We start from the raw sequence: 17,410 nt of genomic DNA on the forward strand, positions 1-17,410 counted from the left end.
AAATTTTGGAGGACTTGGCAGAGGTCCAACATGTTGGCCCAATCGGATCCACAGAAGCTTGGCAGCTGGCCGGATGCGCCTCGGTACTGCGCCGTCATGTACTGGACCACTGCACTCTTCTGCTCGCAAAAGCGGGCTAGCATGTGCAGCGTAGAATTCCAGCGCGTAGGGACATCACACAGCAAGCGATGGTGGGGGAGATTGAAGCGCTCCTGCATCTTGGCGAGTGCCCCCGAAGCAGTACTGGAATTTCTACAATGTTTGGACACTCGACGCACCTTCAACAGCAGATCGGGCACGCCTGGGTATGTCCTCAGGAACCGCTGAACTACTAGGTTCATCACGTGCGCCAGGCAAGGGATGTGTGTCAGCTTAGCCAACCTTAAAGCGCGAATGAGATTACTCCCATTATCACACACAACCATGCCCGGTTTCAGGTCCAGCGGTGCCAGCCACAAATCCGTCTGTTCCTTTATTCCCCTCCAAATTTCCTCCCCTGTGTGCTGCTTATCCCCAAGGCAGATTAGCTTCAGCAACGCTTGCTGACGCATGCCAACAGCTGTGCTGCACTGCTTCCACGATCCTACTGCTGCTGGGTTAGCGTTTCCGGATGAGGTACAGCTTTGAGATGCGTTGGAGGAGAAGGAGTCAGAGAGGTAGGTGCTGCTGTTGTTATCCAGTGGGAGGGACGGCGGTGCAGCTGTTTGTGGCGTGGGCAACACCCGTGCCGTAGCAGGTGAGGAATCGCTGCCAGGCTCCACAAGGTTCACCCAGTGCGCGGTAAGGGAGATGTATCGACCCTGGCCGAACGCACTCGTCCAGGTGTCAGTGGTGAGGTGAACCTTGCAGGCAACGGCATTCTTCAAGCTTCGGGTTATTTTGCTGACCACGTGCTCATGCAACTCAGGCACTGCAGAGCGCGCAAAGTGGTAGCGGCTGGGAACCACGTAACGTGGGATGGCCACTGACATCATGCCCTTGAAGCTGTTTGTCTCCACCAATCGATATGGCAGCATTTCGCAGGCCAGAAGCTTGGCTATGCTGGCTGTTACTGCCACGGCCCGGGGGTCATTTGCTGGCAATTTCCTCTTGCGCTCAAACATCTCCGACACAGACAACTGAACCGTAGCGCTGCACACGGAAGGGCTGTTGGTTGTTGTGTTTGATGAACACTGGGAGACCTCAAGAGCACTACTCCGGAAAGTGACAGTGTCAGCGTCGTCTGATGTTTGTGAATGTTGTGAACCACGCAATGGCTGGGCTACTGCTGCTGCTGAGGCGGGTCTGGTGGTGAGTCTGGTGAACCCAAGGGAGGCAGTGTTGTTTCTGGTACCCTGTCCTGACGCGTTTGCCCAAAGAGTGGGATGTTTGGATAGCATGTGACGGCTCATGCTGGTGGTGGAGAGGTTGTTAATATTTTTCCCCCTGCTCAGGCGGGTCTTGCACACCTTGCAAATCGCCATGGTAACATCCTCAGTGCAGTCTTCAAAGAAAGCCCAGACTTTGGAGCACCTGCCTCCTTGCTGGCGATTTCTGTTTGCTCCTCTTTTGCCTCTCACTTGAACTTCCACGCTTGTGGTGCCTGAAATTGCGCGCCGCCTACCTTGTGGCACAAGGCGAACTCGTGCAGCAGTGTGTTCTTCAACAGACTCATCTGTGCTGCTGCTACGACGGCGATGTTCTCGTTCACAAACAAAATCTGGGTCTCTGTCCACATTGTCCATACCCTCCTCTTCCATCTCCTCAAACTCGTCATATGTCATTGTGGGCCACCGCCGTGGAGTAGAGCTCCCCACAACAACCTCTGCGCAGCACACTCCAACGTCGTCTTCCAGATCTTGTCGGCCGACCTCCTGCAATTGCAACCCCTCCTGCCCAAATTGCTCTGGGATTTGGGTTTCCGAGTCCTCTTCGGACTCGCCTTGTATTTCAGTGCGCGGTGCATTTCCCACAGTTAACGGTTGTGAATCCAGGCACAACATTTCTGGCTGTTCCTCCATTGACCTTTGAAAGGTGGAAGTTTGTTGGGCTGGGAATAGCTCCTGCGAATACCCCATTGTGTCCTGAGGTAATTCATCGGACTGGTTATCTGGCAGTTGTGTGCGTGGTGTCGCTGCCGGTTGTGTCAGCTTTGTGCCCACTGGCTCCTTGTAACTGGCTGAGGACTCGGACCTCGTGCGTGATGTGCTGGTGCTGCTTAACCCACTGCTGGACGCTTGAGAGGTCATCCAAGTAATTATCTGGTCCTGTTCTTTTGGATTTGTGAGGGTTGTTGTCCTGGACAACATGGGCGGTATTGAGTGGGTTTTCTTGGGTGCTCCCCTGTGGCCTGTACGTGAACCGTCAGGGGAAACACCTCTTCCCTTGCCCCTCCCTCTTTCACCGGATTTCTTCCTCATTTCACTTATCCTTACAGTACACGCTGACTGGCAGCAGTACAGTGGCAGTACAGAAATGCTATACAGTACCACTATTCCCAGCAGCGACACAGAGCACAATGCTATACAGTGACGGGTGAGCGGTGTACCACTATTCCCAGCAGCGACACAGAGCACAATGCTATACAGTGACGGGTGAGCGGTGTACCACTATTCCCAGCAGCGACACAGAGCACAATGCTATACAGTGGCGAACGAGCGGTGTACCACTATTCCCAGCAGACACAGAACAGTACACAGAATGCTATATAGTGTGGCTGAACGAGCGGTGTACCACTATTCCCAGCAGACACAGAACAGTACACAGAATGCTATATAGTGTGGCTGAACGAGCGGTGTACTACTGTTCCCAGCAGACACAGAACAGTACACAGAATGCTATATAGTGTGGCTGAACGAGCGGTGTACTACTGTTCCCAGCAGACACAGAACAGTACACAGAATGCTATATAGTGTGGCTGAACGAGCGGTGTACTACTGTTCCCAGCAGACACAGAACAGTACACAGAATGCTATATAGTGTGGCTGAACGAGCGGTGTACCACTGTTCCCAGCAGACACAGAACAGTACACAGAATGCTATATAGTGTGGCTGAACGAGCGGTGTACCACTGTTCCCAGCAGACACAGAACAGTACACAGAATGCTATATAGTGTGGCTGAACGAGCGGTGTACCACTATTCCCAGCAGACACAGAACAGTACACAGAATGCTATATAGTGTGGCTGAACGAGCGGTGTACTACTGTTCCCAGCAGACACAGAACAGTACACAGAATGCTATATAGTGTGGCTGAACGAGCGGTGTACTACTGTTCCCAGCAGACACAGAACAGTACACAGAATGCTATATAGTGTGGCTGAACGAGCGGTGTACCACTATTCCCAGCAGACACAGAACAGTACACAGAATGCTATATAGTGTGGCTGAACGAGCGGTGTACTACTGTTCCCAGCAGACACAGAACAGTACACAGAATGCTATATAGTGTGGCTGAACGAGCGGTGTACTACTGTTCCCAGCAGACACAGAACAGTACACAGAATGCTATATAGTGTGGCTGAACGAGCGGTGTACTACTGTTCCCAGCAGACACAGAACAGTACACAGAATGCTATATAGTGTGGCTGAACGAGCGGTGTACTACTGTTCCCAGCAGACACAGAACAGTACACAGAATGCTATATAGTGTGGCTGAACGAGCGGTGTACCACTATTCCCAGCAGACACAGAACAGTACACAGAATGCTATATAGTGTGGCTGAACGAGCGGTGTACTACTGTTCCCAGCAGACACAGAACAGTACACAGAATGCTATATAGTGTGGCTGAACGAGCGGTGTACTACTGTTCCCAGCAGACACAGAACAGTACACAGAATGCTATATAGTGTGGCTGAACGAGCGGTGTACTACTGTTCCCAGCAGACACAGAACAGTACACAGAATGCTATATAGTGTGGCTGAACGAGCGGTGTACCACTGTTCCCAGCAGACACAGAACAGTACACAGAATGCTATATAGTGTGGCTGAACGAGCGGTGTACCACTGTTCCCAGCAGACACAGAACAGTACACAGAATGCTATATAGTGTGGCTGAACGAGCGGTGTACTACTGTTCCCAGCAGTGACACACAATGACTGGGGGGGACCCTGGCTAGCGTGGCTGGAGCGCGAACTACCCTGCCTGCCTACCCAAAGCTAAACCCACAGACAAATGGCGGAGATATGACGTGGTTCGGGTATTTATTTACCCGAACCACGTGACAGTTCGGCCAATCAGAGCGCGTTCGGGTCCGAACCACGTGACCCGTTCGGCCAATCACAGCGCTAGCCGAACGTTCGGGGAACGTTCGGCCATGCGCTCTTAGTTCGGCCATATGGCCGAACGGTTTGGCCGAGCACCGTCAGGTGTTCGGCCGAACTCGAACATCACCCGAACAGGGTGATGTTCTGCAGAACCCGAACAGTGGCGAACACTGTTCGCCCAACACTAGTAGTAGCTTGGACTGCCCTGGACATTCATTGCTCCACCAGCAGAGGGCTCTAAGGACTTTGCCTTATCCTGAACCTCCACCATCCACCAGCAGGTGGCCTGTTACTGCCTTCACAAAGACTTGCAGTTCCCTGTTTGGCCTCTGGATGGCTTCATGGGAGCTCTCATTAAAACTGTTCACCACCAGCTGCATCCTGTGGTTGCTGATCACTTGGACTATTTAAGGACTGCCTTTTCCCCTTGCTAATGGCCAGAACTTCCTTGTTACAGGTCTGAGTCTCTGGTCACCCCTGTTCCTGATACCTGGTTTCTTGTACCCTGCCCTGTGATCTGATTATCTGCTACTGAACCTCTGCTTGTCCTGACTCTGCTTATGCTTACTCCTCTGTACCTTGTATGTATCTGATTACCTGTTGCTGACTTTATTCCGTTTTGACCTGTCTTTGCCTGCTCCTTTTGATACCGCGTTGTTGTATATCATTGCTTGTACATATATATCTCGTGCACACCGTTTGTAAATAGATAGTTAGATAGTTAGGTGTTATATATATATTTTGTCACTGCTTCCCGGGTTATTTGTGTATATATTGTGTGCTGTGCATATGTGGTATGGTATTTACATTCACGCTTGTATGTATGCTTGCATTATTGCATTTGCAATAAAACATTATTTTTGCACCTTAACTCCTGGTTCCAGTGTCTGTATACTGCAAACTGTGGTCAAACCCTGTTTCTCCGTTCAGGCCCCTGACAAGATCAATGTCCAGGAATCAGTGACAAAGCTGAAGTTGCGCCGGGGCTGGATCTTTAACTATTTGACATTCCTGGACGTGAAACTCACGTCCAGGAAGCCATGTGTGCTCCTGCGCGTCCACGCGGCCGATCGCGCGCGTGCACGCGCGCTCCCGGCCGGCGGTTTATTAGCCAGTGAATCAGTGAATCGGGCAACGGTGCCCGATCACTGATTCCTCTCCCCCGCAGAAAAAGCGACAGCTTCTCTTGGAAGCTACGCTTTTTTTGCTTCCTATGTCGCTCTAAGCGTACGTGGTACGCTTAGAGTGACGTCACTGTAAACAACTCATGGCTGCCATCTTGTGGCCAAAAAGTAAACTACATCTAAATGTTAAATAAAAATAAAAATACACATATATTTACAAAAAAAAATACAATTTCAATCCCACCCTCCCAAAAATACCCACATAAAATGTTTAATTAAAAAAAACAAAAAAAACATTACAATAATAAAAAAAAAAAAAACACAAATATTTACCTAAGGGTCTAAACTTTTTAAATATCTATGTAAAGATGAAATATTTCTTTTTTTTTTTTTTATTATAAGCTTGTAAATAGTGATGAATGCAAAACGGAAAAAACTTCACTTTTATTTCCAAATAAAATATTGTCGCCATACATTGTGATAGGGACATAATTTAAATGGTGTAATAACCGGGACAAATGGGCATATACAATACGTGGGTTTTAATTATGGAGGCATGTATTATTTTAAAACTATAATTGCCGAAAAGTGAGAAATAATGATTTGTTTCCGTTTTTTTCTTATTCTTCCTTTTAAAATGCATTTACAGTAAAGTGTCTCTTAGTAAAATGTACCCCCCAAAGAAAGCCTAATTGGTGGCGGAAAAAACAAGATATAGATCAGTTCATTGTGATAAGTAGTAATAAAGTTATAGGCTAATGAATGGGAGGTGAACATTGTTCGGATGCATGAAGCGAAAAACGACTGAATGCGAACTGGTTAATCAAGACAATGACCCTAAACACTGCTCAAAATCCACTAAGGCATTCATGCAGAGGAACAAGTACAACGTTCTGGAATGGCTATTTCAGTCCCCAGACCTGAATATAATTGAAAATCTGTGGTGTGAGTTAAAGAGAGCTGTCCATGCTCAGAAGCCATCACACCTGAACTAGAGATGTTTTGTAAAGAGGAATGGTCCAAAATACCTTCAACCAGAATCCAGACTCTCATTGGAACCTACAGGAAGCGTTTAGAGGCTGTAATTTCTGCAAAAGGAGGCTCTACTAAATATTGAGGTTTTTTTTGCCTAATTTTGTTTAAACAATTACTGCACACTTTCAGTAAATCCAATAAACTTAATTTCACTTCTCAAATATCACTGGGTGTGTCTCCTATATGATATATTTAACTGACATTTTTTTATCGTAACAACCAACAATTTATACAGGAAAATCATGACGATTAACAAAGTTGCCCAAACTTTCTCATCTCACTGTGTGTATTGTACTGTCCATGGTTTGATTTCAGTAAATTTTATATAGTAAATAAAGATAATTCTTTTCCTGGCATCCTGATGTAATTTCTTCCAATATGTTTTCCCTCCTAGACTCTGCACTGTCATAGCTAGCGTCCTTTGTGAACATGTGAGCAAAGCCAGCATAGATCAGATTTCAGCTTCACACTGAACTGCCCTCAGCCAATCAGTGAGGAGCAGGAATGTAAGAGGGGTGATGACAAGCTGCCAGACTGACAGAGATAAGATTTATTCAAGCAGAAACATTTCTGAATAGTTTGGAGTGCTTGCAATGCAGGGTAAGACTGCGGGCTGCATAATAGGCACAGAAAAGCAGGTAAATGGAATTTGATTTCTTCGTTGCCCATACAGTTATCCTACTTGCTTTTTGCAGCAAAGCAACGTCATCTTAGGTGAAGCAGGTTATTTCGGCGCCCCATAGCAGCAATGTAATGTTGAGCGGGACACAAAGTGGTGATTTGTGGATCCGGCGGTTGCCAGACCACGAATTACATCTCCCTCCGAGTTACGACAACTCGGAGGCGGAATAGTATTAAACGCTACCAGAGAGTACCAGAGAGGTTTGCGGCAGCTGGGAGAGCCGCCATTTGGCTCTCCCCGTACCGAACTGCCCGGTGCTGTAACAATATGTACTCATCTTAGGTGAGTATCTGTTGAGACAGCACCGAGTATGGCGCCGGTTGGAGTTGCTAGCAAAAAATAGTGGTAGTTGTAGCCAATTGTCTACAATTGGCCACAACCATTGTTTTCTATGTAGTAGCCGATGGGCATACATGAAATAAGAGCACCAGGAAGAAAAGGTGTTTCTTTATCTTTATCTAAGTTAGAATAATAAATATGTTATAATAACATTATTAAAAAGGGCACAGGATGAAGCCAAATTGCAAAATATCATCTACGTATAACAATGAAAACAAATACATTTTTACAGTCGTAGTGTGGATAGTAAAACATTGGTAAATATGACCAATATTTTACTACAACTAAACCTAACCCCACTCTCACACAGAACTCTCTCTCTACTGATGCCTAACTCTAACCACCCCTCCCCCTCCCCGGTAGTACCTAACCCTAAGACCAACCTGGTGGACAGACACAGAACATTTATATTGCGCTTTTCTCTTGGCGGACTCAAAGTTCGAGAGCTGCAGCCACTACGGCCCGCTTGGTAGGCAGTAGCAGTGTTAGGGAGTCTTGCCCAAGGTCTCCTCACTGAATAGGTGCTGGCTTACTGAACTGGAGGAGCCGGTATTCGAAACCTCGGTCCCCTGTGACAGAGGCAGAGCCCTTAGGGCCTGTTTCCACTACACGCAGATTCTGGATGCAGAGAAATTCTCCAATGAATGCCTATGTATCCTGGCTGTTTCCACTAAACTCGATTTTTCTGATGCAGATTTCCTATAGGCATGCATTGGAGTCAGTTTTTCTGCATCCAGAATCTGCGAATAGTAGAAACAGGCCCTTAGTCAGTACACTGCACCGTAACCAGTACACTATCCAACCTTAAAACCCCCCTTGCTGACGCCTAACCCTAAAACTCCCATTCCTGACACCTAACCTTGTATATATTTCTAAGACAATAAACTATAATTTATGAAATGATAATTCTCCAAACGAATTTCAAAATGATAAAAACATTCAAAACGATAATTTACAAAATGATAATTCTCAAAACAAAATGTAAAAATGATAATTTTACAAATGATAATTCTCAAAACAACAACAACAATAATAATAATAAAACAATAGATCATTCTCAAAACAAAAAATTTCAGTTGGATAGTTCCGCTATTTATCAGGCGTCCAAGTTCCTGCTTTTTTGCACCCTTTAGCTGATATTTTACATATCCAGCTATGAGGCACCCAAACAGTACATTAGCCCCAGGCGCCTGAATTTCCCGCTTCCACCGATCGGCCTGCCTATCCCCGCTCCCAAATGACATTTAGCTGATCCAATCATTGGTAATGCGTGTCGCGCTAATTTTAGTAACGGTAAAATTGCTGGCAAACTTACCGTGGGTTAGTGAATCAGGGCCATTGTTCTCTATGCATACGTTTCCTCCTGAGTTTACTCCCAGAAGATCTTTCATCTTATCTACAAAATAACATTTTGGTACTTAACAATGAAGAAAATACTAAACAATGGGGAACAAAGTCATATCAAAATGATTGTATTTCTGTGCTTGTTTGGGGCTTAAAAGGTATGTTACTAATAAGGTGTGGAAACATCTTCTGCAGAGAGAACATGATGTAAATGTTAATCTAATAGGGGTCGTTGTATATTTAACAATTTCCTCTCATGGCTGTCACCACATAGTGAGGTAATGATAACTCTGTCACCAGCCATTGACCCTCAGCACGGAGTGACTGAAATCAGGTACATTGGGAAAGCGGATACCATGCTGCCGGCATTCCTGACCTACCAAACACATTACGTTACACTGCTTCAAAAACATCCATAAACAAGCGGACACACTGAGTATGTGCAAACATTAACCCAAAGAGCCCAGGACACGCTTACAGGACATGTCCAGTGTAATTGTAATGTGTGCTTAACCTGAGGTGACATTCTTCTATAAGAATCGGTTGCTTAAAGTAAATGTAGAGCAAATGTAAACATTTCTATCAAGTGCAGTAATATATTCAAAGAACAATTAATCAGCTCATTTTAAAAGCTGTGCTATATTCAATGATCAGTTAGTGATCCTTCTATAATGGCCCCCTAAGGGGCCGTACACACGTATTAGAATTTGCATGCGTCATTTGCAAAATCGCATTCATCTAGGGCCAGATTTACCATAAGGCACTGTAGGCACGTGCCTACAGGCGCCTGATAATGGAAAGGTGGCTCACTCCCCTCCACGAGCACCTCCTTCCCTCCTTCCCTATGCATCCTGATGAAAGTATAAGTGAGAGGTTACTCACCCTGGTCTTGGCATTCCACTGATGTGATCTCCCTTCAGTCAGGGGCAAAACAAACAAACAAACACAGAACACTTATATCGCGCTTTTCTCCTGGCGGACTCAAAGCGCCAGAGCTGCAGCCACAAGGATGCACTCTATAGGCAGTAGCAGTGTTAGGGAGACTGGCCCAAGGTCTCCTACTGAATAGGTGCTGGCTTACTGAACAGGCAGAGCCGAGATCCGAACCCTGGTCTCCTGTGTCAGAGTCAGAGCCCTTAGCCATTACTCCATTCAGCCACTAACCTAGCTACTTAATACTGAGGTTCCTCTAGCTACCTAATACATGGGGCACCACTAGCTACTTAATTTTGAGGGTACTTCTGGCTACCTAATGCTAAGGGGCACCTGTAGCTACTTACGACGGACAAGGGAAGTAAGGGAGATGTGACAGCTGGAACAGCCAGCAATCTTACGGTGTGGTTCGGTGGGAATTTGTGAGTTTGTGGAGGGCAAAGTCTAAGGTGCCAGGACATCTGTGCCTATAGACTCCTGTGAGGTATATCTGGGCCTGCATTCATCACTAGGGATGAGCAGCTGTATTTTCCCAACTTGATTTTGTGTCATATTGGCCAATTGCCACTTACAGAACTTTCCTGCAGTATTGCAGCCTATTTTGCTTTAAAATTTGCCTTTTCACCGGCAATGTTCACTACCCATTCACCGGCAAAGTTTGGAGATTCACTACCACTGACTAGTGGTTAATAGCAAAGCTGCCATATACAATATAATTCCCTGATTTTCTTGGTATATCCAGAGCATATTGGCGTGGGACCTTTTTAGAGGATATTGGCATAGGAACTTTCGTTAAACGTAAGTATTTTTGGTTAATTAAGACTATTAACCTCTTCCCCACCGCTGGTACGCATATTTACACCCCTGTAAACTTCACTTAACAACAGGGGTGTAGATATGCATACTCCTTTGTTTACCTAGCTGTTTCAGATCGCTGCACAGCTGCTGTTCATTTCCTTTGCAACCCCGCTATTCCATGATCGGTGAATGGAAACACTCTGTTCCCAAACCCGATCACAGTGAGACGACAAGTAAGGCAGTTACACTTAATACTTCCTGTGTACTGTTTGTAGTACTCGGGAATTAAGTGTCACGCCATCTTGAGGCCAAAAAGTAAAAATGTACCCACATATTCTATTATGTATAACAAAAATACATTTTTAAAATACATTTTTAACCCCTTTCACTCCTACGCCATAGTTACTAAAAGGACACTTGTAAAAAAAAAATACATAAATAGTTACCTTAAGGACTTTTTATATGTATGTCATGAGGGTGTATTACTGTTATTTATGTAAATAAAGGCTTGTAATTATTGATGTAGTATGAAAAAAACACTAAACACCTTTATTTCTAATTTAAATATTGACGTCATACATTGTACTAGGGACACAATTTAAATGTAATAACTGGGACAAGTGGGCAAATAAAATGTGTGGGTTTTATCTATGGTAGCACATTTTATTTTAAAACTATAATGGCTGAAAACTGAGAAAAAAATATTTTTAATTTTTTGTTTCTTATTATCCCATTTAAAATGCATATAAAATAAAATAATTCTTAGCAAAAAGTACCACCCAAAGAAAGCCTAATTTGTGGTGAATAAAACAATGTATAGATCATTTTGATGTGATAAGTAGCATTGGCGTAGCTAGAAACCTCTGGGCCCCGATGCAGAATCTGGATGTGCCCCCCCCTCCCGGCAACAACAGCCCCCCCCCCCCTCGCAACACCCGAAGCACACACATATCCAAATCCCCATAGCTGTGGATGGCATGGCTATATCAATTCCGCTTTTCCAGCAGCATGGCTGCCACGTTCAATTTGCAAACATACGCAGCACCCAGAGGAAATAGGGCAATTAGTAGCAAGATGCCAGTCTGAAGGAAAATAATCGTTATGTGCGCAGCATTCACCCGATAATAATTATTATGTGCGCAGCATTCACCAGAAAATCATTATGCGCGCAGCATTCACCAGAAAATAAGCGTTATGTGCGCAGCATTCACCAGAAAATAATCGCAATTTGGGAGCATTCACCAGAAAATAATCGCAATGTGGGAGCATTCACCAGAAAATAAACGCAATGTGGGAGCTTTCACCAGAAAATAAACGCAATGTGGGGGCATTCACCAGAAAATAAACGCAATGTGAGGGCATTCACCAGAATATAAACGCAATGTGAGGGCATTCACCAAAAAATAAACACAATGTGGGAGCAGTCACCAGAAAATAAACGCAATGTGGGAGCAGTCACCAGAAAATAAACGCAATGTGGGGCAGTCAGCAGAAAATAATCGTTATGTGGGGGCAGTCACCAGAAAATAATAGTTATGTGGGGGCAGTCACCAGAAAATAATCGTTATGTGGGGAGCAGTCACCAGAAAATAATCGTTAGGTGGGGAGCAGTCACCAGAAAATAAACGCTATGTGGGGAGCGGTCACCAGAAAATAAATGCTATGTGGGGAGCGGTCACCAGAAAATAAACGCTATGTGGGGAGCGGTCACCAGAAAATAAACGATATGTGGGGAGCAGTCACCAGAAAATAAACGCTATGTGGGGACAGTCACCAGAAAATAATCGTTATGTGGGGAGCAGTCACCAGAAAATAAACGCTATGTGGGGACAGTCACCAGAAAATAATCGTTATGTGGGGACAGTCACCAGAAAATAAACGCTATGTGGGGAGCAGTCACCAGAAAATAAACGCTATGTGGGGAGCAGTCACCAGAAAAAAACGCTATGTGGGGAGCAGTCACCAGAAAATAATCGTTATGTGGGGACAGTCACCAGAAAATAAACGCTATGTGGGGAGCACTGCAGTCACCAGAAAATAAACGCTATGTGGGGAGCAGTCACCAGAAAAAAAAACGCTATGTGGGGAGCAGTCACCAGAAAAAAAACGCTATGTGGGGAGCAGTCACCAGAAAAAAAACGCTATGTGGGGAGCAGTCACCAGAAAAAAAACGCTACGTGGGGAGCAGTCACCAGAAAAAAAACTCTATGTGGGGAGCAGTCACCAAAAAAAAAACGCTATGTGGGGAGCAGTCACCAGAAAAAAAACGCTATGTGGGGAGCATTTACCAGAAAAAAACCTGTACAAGTAAAAAAAAAATGTACTCACCTGGCCAGCCTCTGACGTGAGCTCCCCGACGTGCAGCCAGCCTCCCCCGTGCAGCTCCTCAGCGACGATCCTCTCCTGCAGCCAGTTTCTCCCGCGCTGACAGGCAGAGTGCAGGGCTACGGGAAGATGGCGCCCGAAACCCTGTACTGGAGACACAAATAGTCTCTAGTGCAGGGCTTCGGCTGCCATCTTGCCGTAGCCCTGCTCTGCCTCCGAGAGCCATTTCAACACCTGGGGGGTCCAGTCCCCCGGGCCCATCCCCCGCCTCTTTAGGAGGCGGACCAGGTCACCACGCGACCCCTGCGACCGCGGGCCCTACGCCCATGATAAGTAGCAATGACGTTCTTAGCAAATGAATGGGAGGAGTGTGATGTGAAAATTGCTCTGTTTTTTAAGGGGAAAAACTTGTGTTTGGGAAGTGGTTAAAGGACTTCTTTTTCATCATTGTGTTTGTAGTTAACTTTTAATTCTTTTTTGAAAAGTGAAAGGGGTACATTAGTACTCCATATACACATTTCACCTCAGGGGTGGGAGTATGGGGGTTCCTCTTTTAAAAGATGCCACCAAAAACCCTCAGAGACATACACTCCCAGGCACGGGGTTAATTAATTCCCACCCTCCTCCTGGGCACCAGAAGTGGGGATGAGCTCCTTGTCCATAGACTTGGGGGACAGGGGGTGCCTTTGCAGCCCCTCTCTTACAAACCCCCCCCCCCCCCCCCCCATATCATGGACCATGTGGGCTCACATATCTTAGGATGCAGAGCCCCACACAGTCTGGGTGCTGAATTATGGCTATATCAGCCTACATGGGTGACAAGATTATGCAGATAATAAGTATATTTGCCAGGGATCCTCAAACAGCAGCAATCCCCGGCAACAGCGTAACAACTTGCCCTGGAAAGCCCAGCAGGAAATCCACTGCAGTTTCAGGGTATATATATATAAATTGTCACTACCAATGGGTGGATATATTTATCTGTCATTTAACCTTATTTAACCTCTCTGCGACCCCCTAACACCGATCAGCGGCGCAGAATGGCTACCCCAGGACCGCCTAATGCCGATTGGCGTCAAGTTCTGGGGGCGCAATCGTTCCCTGCTGAGTGATGCGGTGGAGATCCGTGATCAGCCTGCGCAGTTAGCAGACTGTTAGGAAGAAGGATCCATTATTTCTATGTATAGCGCTGCGCTATCCTGCAGCGCTATACAGGGGACAGCTCTGTTGCTGGGCTGTCCCCTCGAGTGGCTCACAAGATGATCACCTCTCATAGGCTGATGCCTATGAGAGGTGATCATACTGATTGGCTCTTCGGGGGGAGGAAGGGATGCTGGGAAGGGTAATTAAAAGAAAAATAACTATTTTTAATTAAAAAAATAATAACAATAATAACAATAAAATGAATAATGAAAAAAAGAAACATTGCAGCAGCAGATGTCACCAAGAGAAAGCTCTGTTGCTGGCAACAAAAGGAAGTAAAATTCATTTGTGTGCTAAGTTGTATGGCTCTGCGGCAAGCTGCAGAGCACTGAATTGTAAAAGATCACCTGGCCACTAGGGGGTGTAAGCCTGCGGTTCTTAACTGGTTAAAAAAAAACTAAACATTTTCCTATTGTAACCTTAAAGGGAACTTAAACTGAGAAGGATATGGATTTTTCCTTTTAAAATAATACCAGTTGCCTGACTCTCCTGCTGATCCTGTGTCTCTAATACTTTTAGGAACAGCCCCTGAACAAGCATGCAGATCCGGTGCTCTGACTGAAGTCACACTGGATTAGCTGCATGCTTGTTTCAGGTCTGTGATTCATCCACTTCTGCAGCCAAAGAGATCAGCAGGACTGCCAAGCAACTGGTATTGTTTAAAAGGAAACATCCAGATCCCTCTCAGTTTAGGCTCCCTTTAACATCTCTTTGAAAAAAAATACCCTTGTTCCCTCTAGTCTCCTTAAAGGGAACCAGAGATGAACGATTCACACAAAATAAACATATCAGTTGATAGCTTGTAAAGAATAAATGCTCTACCTGATAATTTTGCCGTTCTGGTGTGCCTTTTTGAGTGTTTTTTATCCATTATTGCTCCAGGAAAAATCAAATATGGCCGCCGGCTCATATCTCTTCTCCTTACGGGTTATGAGTTGTTCTGGATGTGCTGTCTATGCCATATGAGACTATGCTGCTATCTAGGCTAAATGCAGCCTTTCATCTATGTGCTTTCATTTTAGTATGATGTACAGCTGCCTGTAGGAAGTGTCTCTCATAGGAATGAAACTGCCGTTATTATCAGTATCTAGTGCACACAGAGCACACAGGGATCATATTACAGCCACAGAGCTTCTCTCTCAGGAGCAGCAGCCTCTCCCATATCATCACAGCTCTCAGTATGCAAAGCAGGAAATCTAAGCCAGGAGAGGGGAAGGCTTGGGCTTGAAAAGACTACACAGAAGAGTGACTCAGCTATAATGATTCCAGGTCAAACCTCGACTGAATAGTCGGTGGATTCTTATCACAGTTGCTAATAGACTAATTAAGCAGATAACAATGAAACTAAAAGCAGGGTAGGTGTTTACTGTCATGTCCCCACTGATAAATGTAATAAAATACATGAGGGTGCTTCATCTCTGGTTCTCTTTAAAGTGTACCATAGATGATTAATTTTAAAAGATTTATACATACCCGGGGCTCCCACGCCGTCTTCCTCCGCCTTCTCTGTGTCTCAGTAGAAGGCCCATAAGTTTGGCAAGTTGGGATTAGTCGGCGCATGCCCCCCCCCCCTATTTTACTCCCAGAGCTGGGAGTGTTCTGCACCTGTACAGTGGTGCTGCGTAGGTGCAGAGTGCTCCCAGGCCATGAAAGTGCGGCGGGGCAGGCGCATGTGACCGAGCCGAGCATGGGCAGTGCGCCCCAACTGGCCAAACTTACGGGGTTCAACCAGGACACTGAGAAAGCGGAGGAAGATGGCGTGGGAGCAATCCGTGCGGAGGGGGCTAGAGGAAGCCCCAGATATGTATAAATCTTTTATAATTAATCATCACTGGTTTCCTTTAACAATCCCTGCAAATTTGGTAAATATCGCATGAATAGGAGCCACTAAATTACGACTAAATTTGGCACCATTGACTTCAATGTAATTTGCTCAAGCATTTTGTCAAAAATGTTTGTGATACTACCAGAGGTGGTCTCACTCATCTCTATAAATCTCTATAAATCATACCACATCTAATGCGTTTCAGTGGCATTGCATTTTTTTATTGTGTGATTCCTGCACCGTTCACTGGCCCTAACATAAACCATAATCTATTAAAAGGGACCCTGAGCAGAGACTTTAAAAGCAAATTTGCGCTTCCTCCAGCCCCCCATAGAACGCGAGGACTGGTTCAGTCTTACGAGAGCCACGCATGCGCGGGACGCCTACAATGACAGGTGCGTGATCAAGTCAGGTGCATGGACAGGCCGTGCATGTGCAGTTGTGCACGACTTCACCAGATGTCACCCCACTACCGGGGCCATCAGCGGGACCACGGATGGGCCCCAGAGGATGCCAAGGGACCTTGCGGTCTACAGGGGGCTGGAGGAAGCCCCAGGTAAGTGCAGATTTGCTTCAGAGGTGCAAGAAGGGGATGTGGAACAGTTTGTTAAAGAAACTCTGAAGCGAGAATAAATCTCGCTTCAGAGCTCATAGTTAGCAGGGGCATGTGTGCCCCTGCTAAACCGCCGCTATCGCGCCGCTAAACGGGGGTCCCTTCACCCCCAAAGCCCCCACTGCAACACTTGGTCGCAGACTTGGTCGCTCCTGGAGGCAGGGCTAACGGCTGCAGCCCTGCCTCCAGTCGCGTCTGTCAGCGGCGCATCGCCGCCTCTCCCCCGCCCCTCTCAGTGAAGGAAGACTGAGAGGGGCGGGGGAGAGGCGGAGATACGCGCTGACAGACGCGCGTGGGGCAGGGCTGCAGCGGTTAGCCCTGCTCCAACCAGGAAGCGCTCCCCCACTGCACGGAGGGGGATTTGGAGGTGAAGGGACCCTCGTTAAGTCGCGGGATAGCGGCGGTTTAGCAGGGGCACACATGCCCCTGCTAACTATGAGGTCTGAAGCGAGATTTATTCTCGCTTCAGACTCTCTTTAATGATTACTATAATTAAAAATGATTTTTTTTAATTATTACTATAATTAAAAAAATTTTTATAGAAGCAATCATTACCAGCACAGGACAAATACAGAGCTAATACTGCAAGTGAGGGAGGGCCCCAGTGCAGTGACAACTGGTTGACAATTGGTTGACACTGGATTTACTTCTGACGACAAAAAAAAAAAGTAAAAGCTGATTTTTTTATTCAGTTTATTCAACCCACCTTCTTTTTAAGGTTCACGAAGACTGGGAAGAACCCTTTGACTCTCAACAAAAGAGGACTTTGTGGGGTGATGGGGCTCGACACCTCACTTGCAAGCTGGTGTTCTATTAATAAAAAGCCTCTGGTCTGGTGTGGTATAGGAAAGGGCTGCACATTCGCTGCTCTACGTGACTGTACAAGTGACTGTGCGGCATTTAAAGAAAACTTCATGTAATTTTTTTCCAACTTTTTTTTC

This window comes from Hyperolius riggenbachi, chromosome 8 (genome assembly GCF_040937935.1).
Source record: "Hyperolius riggenbachi isolate aHypRig1 chromosome 8, aHypRig1.pri, whole genome shotgun sequence".
NCBI lineage: Eukaryota > Metazoa > Chordata > Amphibia > Anura > Hyperoliidae > Hyperolius > Hyperolius riggenbachi.